Raw genomic sequence first — 12,732 nt, 5'->3', positions numbered from 1 at the left:
CGAACCGGGGAGTAGGAGTCAGTCTGGGAGGAGTGGTCCTGCGAGAAAGGTTCGAAGGGTACTGCTAGGGGGGGTGGAGGCATGAGGGGCGCGGAGGAAAAGTTCGCAGGATCAGCCATTCAAGGGAGTGGGGTTGGAAGCACTGCGGGAGTTTCGCACTCAACCTCCGTCAACCTTTTCCCGTAGGTTCCCACTCGCCACCCCAGTCCACCCCCAGGGTGGCCAAAAAGGCAGCAAAGGGCGCAAACCATTTCGGGAAATCTATTACACGCCGTCTCGGAGAGACACAATTTCCTTTTAACCTCACCGCAAGAATTCACTTATCTCTATTGCATTCCGGAGCAAATGAGAGGCCCTTTGGAAACGGAGGGATGGAGGAAGGAGTGAAGATGGAAGAGGAAGTGGAGGTAACGGGAGTTTTGAGGAAAAGATAGAGAGGAGAAGATAGGGGGCGGGAAGGTAGGGTTGAAAGTATCGGTTAAAGAAACGGCCAAGGGATAGCGATCGGCCGAAGGGGTTGGGAGTGGGGTGACTTTGCTATATCAGGGGTTAGGCGATTCGGAGCCAACCTTTGACTCTTTTCTCACTATTTTCGGGCACGCTCCACGCAACCCTGCTAACCCTGTGACCGTAGCTCCTCTCCGCAGAGGAAATCTGGGGCATGGAGATGATTTTTTATGCTGGCTGGGAAGAGAGTTCGACCAAAGGTGATGATTAAAATTACCTTTTATTGCTAGAATGAATGATTAGATCAGTCGATAATAGTGATATTTTCCATCGCGACGTTGCGTAGTTGATGCTTAGTTTAAAAAACTTTGCCAATGTAAATTCACTTTGACATTCATCCCGTTGTTGATAATAGTGATCGGGTAGTGCCCCGCAGATTTTTAATAAAATACGCGTTTATTTTTCTGGTCCTTCACCGTGGAACAATTACATCTCGTTGGTCATGAATTGCTACGGGAAATTTTCCAATTATCTTCTGCAGTTGTTTGAATATCATGGTTTGTTAACTCATTAGAATGATTTATAGCATTGACAAAATGTAGAGTAGCTAATGAGAATCTGGTGAGACAAAGGTTTAAATAGGAAGATTTATATATTTCCTTACTTTCATCCATATCTCGTGGCTTGAAGGGATTCCAGGCACCCAGACACCCCATTATCAACGTCCGTGATGGGAATATCCCCTACCCCACAATCCTTGTCTAAGGGCCGAGAACTCTCCTTTTCTCTTCCTCAGCCAACTCCTCAGGCCATCCACACGTAGGTCTTATATAGAATGTTCAGGGGCCTTCCACTGCGTTCATTAGACGGACGACTCAAACGGAGTTTTGGCTTGAATTTCTCTCTTCGTCTCATGCTCTTTCCTTCTCTCTTCCACCCTCCCCGAATCTTTCTCTTGCTCAGGATTCAAATTAACGCGCAATTTTCCCAGCGTTGCTCATTAGCGACCCTTCCTCCATTGTGTTCTTGGAGCTATCTCTTCATTTAGTTTGTGTGCATACACCTTCCTCCATGCGTCTCAACGAGGTTGGGTTACCACCGCTGAGCAACAGGGAAGTGTGATATTGTTCTCTGAATGTTTTCCTGTTTTTTTGTAGATTTGTTTTTCATCTTGCATAATTATTTCATGGCCATCCAATTATGTTTTTCCTCAAAACTCCTCTAGTTGATAATTGTCAACATCATGGTTTATAACATTGCCGAGCCTAAGCGGTGATGTCTTGGAGCTAAATTAATGTATGGCAGTGCTGAATGTGGTTTTATTCACCGGTAATGGTAGATAATATGTTTCATTTCTGTTTCAATGTTTTACTACTTGCTCACATTTGGCCAGTGTTTAACGCAAGATTTTATTTGAACCATTTTGTAACTAGATATAAAACATTTCAAGATTACGTCTTGGGGAACGTAAACCGTAAAATGATATATATCCTCCGTCATTCTAATATGTAAATCTTTTTATTCATATAAATATTTAATAGCTGCGCATGGTACTCGGGTACTCTTAATCCTATACGTATAGATGAAAAACGAGGCTACGTCTATGATGGGATTATTGCTGTGGGGGATAAATTTTCCTATCTTCATCGTGCATGTAGTGGGATGCATGCATGATGATCCCACCGTGCAAAAAGACTTAAAACTCCCTCGTGGCCCTTGTTTGTACTACTGAATTTTCGCGGGAGCTCCACATACTCACACACACGCGAAATTCCACGGCGTTTCCCGAACGGTCTATCGTCTATTTTCACAGTCGGCGACGGGCCTAGGATCACAAAATCCTATTCGCACACAGACACGGGGACGTGGAATGGATTGAACGGGACGAGAGGGAAAGGCGGAGGAATGGGGAGAGAGAGAGGCGGCTGCCAATCCATCAGCGATTCCGTCCGCGCGCTGCGCATTTTACCGATTGTTTGCGAGGTATCGTTTACTAACCCACCTCCCTCCCTACGCCCGGCCCCGCCTAACCCGCCTCCCTCTACCCGGCCCCATCTAACCCACCTCCTTCCCTAGTCCTTGTGCCTTCGAGTGGGTGTGTATCGGCAGTGGGAGGGAGTGAGATGTGCGGGGAATGAAATGCTCTTTGTCGCCACCCACCCCTCCCCCGCCATCTCCCCCCGCCATCTCCCCCCGTGCCGCCAAAAATCAACCCTTCTCCGCCTCTTGCCGCCCTCGTCCTGGAGGCGTCCTGGGTCTGGCGTTTTGAGATGCCGGTAGAGCAGTCCTGGGGGATAAAATACTGGTGCATAGGCAGTGATAAGAAAAGTACCGGTTTCTTAATAATGATTATTAAAGTAATAATAATAATACCAAAACGATTTTAAGGTAGAGATATTAGAGCTACTAGGCATGCAATTAATAGGATTTACTTGTGGACTTGAATGAGCGTCAAACTTTAATTTTTTATGATGTATATTGCCTTTTATTGCATTCATCTCTCCGACGAAATCCGATATATTTTATTAGCCTCTGGTCAATAGGTTTTTCTTTTATAACTCAAGAATACTGTAAACACATTATACCTAGTACAACAAAGTCAACAAGAACATGTTATATAGTAAAAATATGTCGTCATAAATAGAGGAAATTTCCGGATTGTAGAGTTGTTGGTGGGTTTTAGGATACAATATTATTCGAGTTCGGAGGATATGAATTTTTAATAATATTATCAATAAAATGATATATTTGTAATGAACAATTAAAAATATAAATATTAATCCAAAAATATTTCCTTTGGAGGCGAAAAGCATGTTATAGTCATCTTTAGCCACTACCACTGTGTGCGAATTTGAGTTTTTACGAATGTACTCTTGGATGTGACAACAATGGGTGGAATGAGAGGGAAACAGTGGGAATCCACTCTACTGGCAGTTTGATACGGGGTACGGGGAGTCGGGGTGGGTGGGTGCGTATACGTCACATAGGTGGGCTGTTTGCGGAGTGGGAGGTGGGGTTGCTCTCCTTGCGCCTCAAGGATGCGACGTGGGTAAGAGGGGGTGGAGAAGAAAGTTTTTTGGAAGTTTTTGGCGCACCGGATAGGGAGGCTGCGAAGGTTTTGGGAAGAGTGAGAGTGTAGAGAAGCGATGTGGGTGGCGAGGTTGGGGTTCGGATCAGGGATATGTGTGCGCGTTCTGCACGGCGAGATACACTCCCTCTGCAACCCCCCTCCCAACTGCACCCCCCTCTCATGACTAACCCTCCCCCAAACCCCCATCTCCACTTTCGCCCGGAACCCTGCTGATTCGGTATTCCTCTCACGGAGGCTAGGTCCTTAATGGCGCTGCTTTCCTCCCTTTTACATGAGCACCCCAGTCGTATGAGAATTTTATTTTTTCATCCGCTCACTACTCTCGACGGTCCCCTCTTTTTTTTTACTTTCGCGTGTCGCTCGCTTTTTCTTCACGCCCCGCTCGGCGGTGGTGGAGGGGAGAAAGGATATGAGGAATTTTAAGAGGAGGAATGGAAGCAAAGAGGTGTGTGGCTCAACTAGTGTTCCAAAAATTCTAATCTTTCTCTTGTGTGCAAGGAGGCGTTAGACGCAGCATCAGACCTTTCGTTCCAAGCTTATCTGTGGGTGCAACGGCATTGCACTTTAGACGTTTATTTTCTTTTATCACAAATGAGCCTGTAAGGATTTATTAACGAGCATAAATAGGAAGTATACGACACAAATACACAAAAAACAGCATTCCTTATTATTTGTTTGAGATTAAATAATACGATTCATTACCAGAGAACGTGTTACGTATATGAAACCGATATTAGTGTAGTTTACAGCAAGGGAATTACATTGGTTTGGAGCTATGTTCAAGAGAGTAGATTTTCTCATAAGCCTTTATGTTCGAGAATCAATAAGCACTCACCAAGTGAACCAATCGACTTAAAAGGGTTTCCCATATTCAGTATATTTTTCCATCTGTAGTTTTTTCTATTCCTCTAAAATCTACTACCACTTATGGATTTCTCTACCTCAATATTCACTCTATCTCAATATGCGAAGGCTCTACCTAAGCTAGCCATCCCAATTATTTTTATTTAATTTAACTGGAGCCACTTGTCTGACAATAACTGTGTCATTCGCTCGAGTATTGGTGTGTCCATTATCTACTGTTTTCAATTCTCAACATGTCATGTGTGGAAGAAAAATTCGAATGTGATTGTTTTATCTTTCTTATTTACGGACACCCTGAGTTCAATTCGGAACGGGAAAGGCCAGGGGAACGATTTCTGGAGGAAGTGAGAAATGCCTTATAATGCAGTTTCTGAACAAGAATAGACAATCGAAAGAGTATCTAGTAGGAAAGCAATGATGTTAAATTATCTGCGGTTCAGTGATTTTTCCAGGCTTGGAATCCTTAATCCTATGACATGTACTATTTGGCCTATGAAAAGGTGCTCAAGTCTATTTAGTTTATATTCGGAGGGTAGATGAGGGGAAAGGATCATTCATCCCAAGTTCATGGTAAGTTTTATTTACTATTTCTGCTAGCATTTTGTTGGTATGTCCATCCTTTGATGTTTTATAGAGCATACAAATAGAAAATTATAATAAGAAAATTGGGTGACTTCCTCATTGTAATGGATATTTGATTCATAAGTTATTGTATTTATTTCCATAATTCCAATTATATTTTTTGGTCTATGGGGTCTCATGAAGTCCTTGCAGAAGCTAATACGTTCAAGTTCACTGAAAAGGGGAGATGTGTGGTAGGATTAAGGGAAATGCCGGAGTGCGAATTGATCCTATGGCCAGCAGAATGGCCAGAATAGCGTTTCAGCGGAAAAATGGAATTCCAAGTCGTATTGGACAATCCGACTCATTTTGGAACTTGGAGTAGATGGCGTTGAAATGAGAGTCTAACCCTTCGTCCCTCTGCCAACTCCGTCTGGGAAGTGAAAATGCCCCTTACTATATCCGCTGCGGCGATTAGCCAGGAGGTTTAATTTCCGTTGAATACATATAAATCTTATGAAATTTGTTACAATATTTATCATTATGAACCACTAGTACTACCGTTCCACCCGCTACAACCTCAGAGTAAATGCGCACGTGATCAATAAATGTACCTTGGCAGTACCAAATGGAGAGATCAATATTGTGGTCACCAATGTCAGTAATTTAATTATTATAATTGAAAATGACAAGTTAGCGAATATAGTACTTAATATAGATTAAAATTCAAATATATATGCTTCTTAACAGAATTATACTTCTTATTTGTGATAGTTACATTTAATGGAAATACATTTCCAATCGATACAAGCATAATGCAAGCAAACACTATCGTCGTATTCAGCCCATCAGATCTATTACGTTATCTCGGATTTTACCATCATAGGTTAAGTATCATACGCAGACGCTCAAATTCGCTCTTGCATGTGTTACTCTGAAGCTAAAACTGCTTTTCAGGGAAATACATGCAACTGCCCGTAATCGTCTAATGTGCAACGCCGTAAACTTTAGCGGGAACTGAACCCCGTTCTTTATGACTACTCAGGCATTACACTTCACGTTCCTTCTCGACCTCATTTTTATTCGCAACGCCTCCGACTTTTGTGATTGCCAAAGAGATTTCCCCTTTAAATTTGAATTATTTTTTTTCTAGCGAGGGGTTAGTCGTGCTGGGGTAGAGATTTGCGTGGGGCAGGCATGTGTTGCCCTGATAGGGACGTGCTATAGCCGGGGTGACTCAACTCTCGAGTTCCATTCAGAGGTCGTGGAGATGTTGTTCAGACGTTGATGAGGTCTTCTTCTTCTTCTCTCCCCACCTTTTCCTTTGCGAGGCCAGATCCGCTCCCTTTTTTTCCGCCTTGAGCGTCATCTGACTCTTTGTCGTTTCTTCCGCGCTCTCTTCCACGCCAGGAGATTAGGTCGATCTCCCGGCCTCTGCGCTCGCTTTCAAATGTTTCGACTTGCAACGGTGAAAGGTTCCACTAGGCGAGGTTCAACGCTCTATCCTCTCATTCTCAGTAACCAAAGCATCCAAGTCCATTTCATTCCTTCATATTAATCGGCGTGAGTCTGTGGAAATATATCTACACTCGAAATATTTACTTTCTTTTTCGGGAGTTTCCATATTTTTCTTAGGGTGTACACTTAATATATTTTATATGTACATCTCGGATAAAAGTAAATTGTCTTAATTTTTCGAATACGTAACAAATAATTTAAAATTATAGTGTGGAGTATGTTTTAGGCGTTTTTTTTGCGATGAAATGATATTATGCAAAGTATTGTTGGTTCATATCGGCGTATTACTTGCACATATTTTACTGAAATCGACCAGAATTCTTATTATTCTAAATGAAATAATTGTATCGTAGGCTCTCAAATAATATATACGCATATAGTATTGGTGTCCGGCATCCCACGGAGAGCCAGCAACAAAAAAAAATATTTTCGCTCCATGTAAAGGCATAGTTTTACCATAGTTTTTTTTTCATATGGGTTGGCAGTTACGTTATGATTGCTTAATTGGTTGAGGATCTAAAATAATTTCTGATACAGATTCTTTTATTAATTCATTATTTTATATTTAGCGATTTTCTGGCGGAATCCTTCCGTGCATGTTATAAAATTTAATTTTATGACCCCTTCTCCAGGTTAATTATTCCGAAAATAAAAAATGGCGCACAAAAACGCACAAAACTCCATTTAAGGCTGGAGCTCTGAACACTGGCGCAGATTTATAACATTATTTAAGTTAATTAGCGTGAAATACAAGTCCATATTGGGTGTAGTGGATTATTTATATAGCTGTTAAAAGCTTTTGAATCATTACGTGCGATGATAGATTTAATTGAGATAAACGCCTCGTTTTTCTCGGGCCGTCCAACAAAGGCTGGGATTTTTAGTCTTCTTTTCATCGAATAGGAAACTCACAAATAAAAGGAGCCTCACTTGCCTCAACATAATATTTTTGGGGAGACTTCTCTTTTGCCAGCGCAAAGTACTTATTATAGCTCAAATTTACATTTACAGTTCAAAATTACATTTTAGAGTTCATATGCTGAATGATATATCCGTATGTTAAAAAATAATCTTTAATAGTTAGCCATAGTGTACTAAAGCTGATGCGTAACTGTGTCTGGATTAAGGCTGGCGGTGTTGAAAGTATATTTATTCGTAGGTATATCCAATGTAAATTTAATCCGTCTCATTTACGGGCAAATGTGTGGTCTTATCATAGTATAATTTTAAATCAAAGAAAAATGTAATTTATAGTAATTTGAATGTACCTCTGTGATTTTTAATTCAACCAAATGTATCAGCAATATTTTTTCAATTAGTTGGAGTCAATACAAATTCTCACACCTTACTAATCCTCCAATAGGCGCGTGATTTATAGGGACAGTAATTTAGAGGCGGACACGAATGGTGAACCGATCACCCTTTTCCACCGTCACCGTTTATCTAGATTTTCCCCACCCTGATTCGCTATTAAATCACTCGGATATCTCGGCGGTGGCGAAATCCATCGAGTCGCCGCCATCCAGCGCGACAGGGACGTTTAATCGTCCACCACGCGGCCATGCACGCATCGGCGAAAATCAACGTCCACGGGAAAGAAGGACGGCCTTCGAAGCCCTGCAGCAGTGTTCGACCCTAACGATCGCGGTGACACATGGGGCGAGAGTGCCCCAGACGAGCAACAATGACTCGACTTTAAAATGGGCGAATTTCAAAGCTGTCAGCGCGTCGTGTCCCAATCCCAATGACGCGATCCGTGAGTTGACATCCTTGATAAGCTGGGAGAGCAGTCAACTCATTGCTCCCCCTGCCCCTCTTTCCCTCTTCCCCTTCGGCAGCCCTCTCTCTCCCTTCCGCTGACCTTTTGGTGATGGAGAGGGGATCGAGTTTTGAGATCTGCGGCCCGCCAACCCTCGCTTCGTTCACCCGTACAATTTCCGACCCTCCGCACTTTCTCTTCCTCTGTGCTTCGGCTAAAAGGACAACATCATCGCCTCATCTTTTTCCTTCCCTTAAAAATTTTAATACGACTGTCAATAATGACTGTAGGATAATCCAGGATTGGTTAGTGCAGCTCTCAATGTAATCATTACAAAAATAGCGACAGATTTGTAATTTTGTATTTTTTATATTTTTTCTAAACGGTTTCAAAGCACTTCATTACATTTTTAAGATCTTTTACGAGAGACTGGGGCTAATGTAAGTCTTAGGTGAGATGGCTGGTGAAAAAAAACTGAAAAGCGTTGACACCGATTGAGAAAAAATCAATTTGTTGAGATGTATTTCAACATCTCATACTCTCTGACCATTAATCTAACTCAAGTCATGCATGACTTTTGCCAATCTTTTCTTTGGCATTTCATTCTTTTTCTTCAGTTATTTTTTTTTGAAGTGGATACTCGATTTTAAAAACGTCCTTTCTTTGTTTCCCATTGATCGTTAAAAAAGTTTCCTACGATTTTTCTTTACGTTCTGATGTCTTTGTTATGCAGTCACATTTATGGCTAGTCTGTCAATGACGAAAATTTCTGCGAGGAAATTTTATCCCTTCTTGATTGTTTTGTGACTACCCCTCGCGGTATGACACATCAATTGAATTAGAGGACGGGTGATTGTCCTCTTAAGAGCAGTCCGATGCCAACTCTCTGTTTTTGTGTACCATTTCTCCCCTTTCTTCTAAGGCGCTAATTATCTTAGCTGCCTGTCACCTTAAAAAAACACACGAGTATTTGACCATTCTATCTCCTGAAAAATTCTCCGTACCTCTCCTTTTTCCCATATGAAACCCATATCAACGATCGTACCCCTACTTCTTTACATACTATACGGTCAACTAATGTTGCCCAGACATCTCTCCATGATGCAAAAAGCTTCAATTTTAAATTAGCCACTTTGGCCCACACAGCTTCCGTCAAGCAGGCCATCCTCCCCATACGCCACGGTTCCTTAGCTTCTTTCTTTTCCTGGCGCGCGCATTTACAGGGTGCGTGTGGGACAGAAGGGAAACATCTGTCAGGGTGTCTGCGTATCCCTTTCCTTCCCCCACCGCGTGACCTCCTCATCCCCGGATCGCAGGCCACAATAACTCAGCCAAATCTTTATCTCCCATCGCCCATCCCACCTATTGCTCCGCAGTAAAACTCGGGAAGCGTCGATGGAGGAGGCAAAAGTTCAGGGTGCTTATTATGGTGTGCGTGCCCCTTGCCGCTGGAGAGGGATACAAATTGATTGCGACGGGTTTCGGCGGGATAGTGGTGACAGGGGAGTGGTCGGGAAGAGGTCGACGGGGATGAGTATAAAGGAGCGCTCCCCCAGCTTACGTTGTTATCCTCGCCCTATGAGCTTTCAATCCCCCTGTTTTCCTCTCTCTCTCCTACGAAGTTTTTCCTCTCTCCCTTCTCTATGCCTCTCCCCCACCACCCTTTTTCTCCTCTCCATCTGCCCTCACTGTATTATAGCCGTAATCTTTATACTTTTGCACCTGTTCGATGATTTTGACCTCCTTTCATGGCATTTTTCTGGCCGTACGGAATGTAATATGGGAGATTATTCGGGAAGCAAACGTAGAATAATCAAAATTTTACTTTATTCTGTTGTAAAAAAATTTTAATCGAGTTTTATGAAACTGTTTCTTCTTTGTGTTTTTAAAACCAGACTTTAAACGATAGAATATTTTTCAGTTGTAAGCTTTTGCTGCGGTCCGTGTTCGCGTCCGATCTGTTACATAATTTAAAATTCGGAGTATAGCTAGGAAGCAGGCCAAATACAGTTGAACACAGTATTCTACGTTAACCTGTGTTTTTAAGATGCACCTTTTACGAGCAAATGTATTATTTCTTACTCCCGGCTTACTTTTTGGATTGTGTTCTTCAGTTTAAAAAAAAGAAGAATTTTAAATTTTAAATGCAACCGACAATGAGCTATCTTCAAACAGGAGCTACAAGACTAAAAATCGTATGAAAATTCGATTTTATGGACCGTATGAAATTAGCTGTGCTTTATGATATGGAAATGCATTAGAGTTGATTCAATTTTATTTAAGTAGTAACCGTTATAAATTGTTCACAGTAACAGAACACACAACTATATGGCATGTTTGATATATTCAATATTCTGCTATAGTAGTGGTTTTGAATTTAATATAGCTGTTTTGTGTCAAGATTCATTTTATGCTTTTTGGTGATGTGTTGAAAATACCTGTAAAAATATTTATTTCAGATTTCCAAAACAAACTAGACCGAATTCCATTTACATCAATTGATCTTCCTTCGAAAAACATTTTAAGTCATAAGCAAGATATTTTGAGTTGAAATCCTATGCTCACCGACGTACTAAATTGTCGTAGGTATAGATTATTAGCTTTTGATGTTCGCAATTATTTTAAATTTTGTTGCCGAAAAAACAAAATCATTTACAACACTTTGAAACATAACTTAGCAATTATATCAGCTATTCACAAATTTTGCGATAACATGATAAGGAATTGAAAACTTCGCTCGGTTCTTTTCCTATACACCCTACGACGCCAATTTCACATTATAATAGGTTTCTTGAAAATGGTGAATTAATATATATCACTTATTATATTTGACGTTTGCCATCATTATTGCCTTCAGTAATGTAAGTATACAAGAAAATAAAATTCTTGAGGCTTAACACAGCACAATTTCTCTTCTCCTTGCCTTCCTATTCTTTTTTATTCCACTATATCTTGAACGTCCCTGCTCCTTCTCCTACACACATTCTGCGAATCCTTTCAATAACCGGCCCTTATTTTCCCTCCTCTTCCGTCCTACCCTCTCCCCACCCCCCTCCACTCACTCTGATCTCTGTTGTGGCAACACAATGGGTGCCCGTGCCCGGAGCCGACCTTTGCCGCATGAATCGTAAAGGGCTCCTTCCCTTCCCCGTTTTTTATTCCCCATGCCCCCTCCCTCTCACACAATTTTCCTTTTTTTATCTCTCGCTACCCCTTTCCCACCCCCAGAGTTGCCGTTGTAGTCGTCAGACCCCCCCTCTACACCCACCCCTGTCCCCTTCCTAAAATGCTGCGGCATCGTCTGGGAATAATCTGGTCTGGGAGAAGAGAGTGGGAGGGTTTTTTAAAATGGGGCTGGCAAGGATCGTGAGGGTGCCCCAGGAGATCTCCGTTGTTGTCTCCACTGTCACCTTCTTCGTGAGCATGCATCGGCGATTTTCTTGGGAATCGAATCAAAGTGCATCAAAGTCTTGAATTTTTAAGTAATTGCTTTTTGGCAATATTAGAATTATGGGCGCTGAATGGGCATGATAATGTGGAAATGATGGTATTTGATAATGCGAAAGTGGAATGGGAAGGGTGAGGTCACATCTTATGAATAGACAGCGGGCTTAGCTACGATGAACCTTTATCGGGAACACCTGAAGTTCCTCAAAGAACGTGGCTCGCAGAAGATAATGAATATATTCAATTTGTCCTTGATTTGAACAAGACCCAAATTCTCGCCAAGTGCTTCAAACCTCGGTAGCTTATTTGGTCAAATATGTACTAAAAATACTGGTCATGTTGACCTCTTTCCAATCGGAAGCAAATGATTTTACGTGAGCGATATTTTAATGGCAATGAACCTTCTTAGGAAGCTTATTTATTGCCATGTACATTTGCTCTTTTTAAACAGAGAATGCTCGCCTGTGGTAATATATATTCAGGTTATGATATTGTTAACGTTTAAAATCAATTTATTCTTAATTTTAATCCCGTATGATTGCTTTTCATCCAGCCGGCCGTTCTTTATAAGAAATGGCATCATTGTTTTAGCTAGCTTTGGAAAGATATCTACCAGTATGGTGCCTGAAGATTGATCAAGAGTTTCCATTAGTCTTGAGAGATTTATAACTCCAATGAAATAATTCCTGGGACTCCTACATATGTTATAAGGTGGCGAAAAGGCCTGGGATGAAGGAAGATAAAGGATGAGTTCGGGGAATGGGTGGGAGGGAGGGAAGTTGGGGTCGGCGGCGACAGTTAGGTGTGTTGGCCGCTGCTACCGTTCTTCGCCCACCCGCAAGTGGCCAGCCCGATCGCCTCAACCCTGCCACCCACCGCGCTCACTCGAAAACTCCCCCGTCCCGATCCCATCCAACCCATCGCGGCCACCTCTTCCTCCCGTCCAAGATTTATGGCAGTCTGAAGCTGTCCACTCCTTTCCGCAATATGCATTTCATCCCCCTCCCACCGACTGGCCCGCACAGTATGCCGGCCACTCCAGTCT

Source organism: Ischnura elegans, chromosome 1 (assembly GCF_921293095.1).
Source record: "Ischnura elegans chromosome 1, ioIscEleg1.1, whole genome shotgun sequence".
Lineage (NCBI taxonomy): Eukaryota > Metazoa > Arthropoda > Insecta > Odonata > Coenagrionidae > Ischnura > Ischnura elegans.
The sequence above is the reverse complement of the archived record's forward strand: the minus strand, read 5'-3'. Positions refer to the sequence as shown.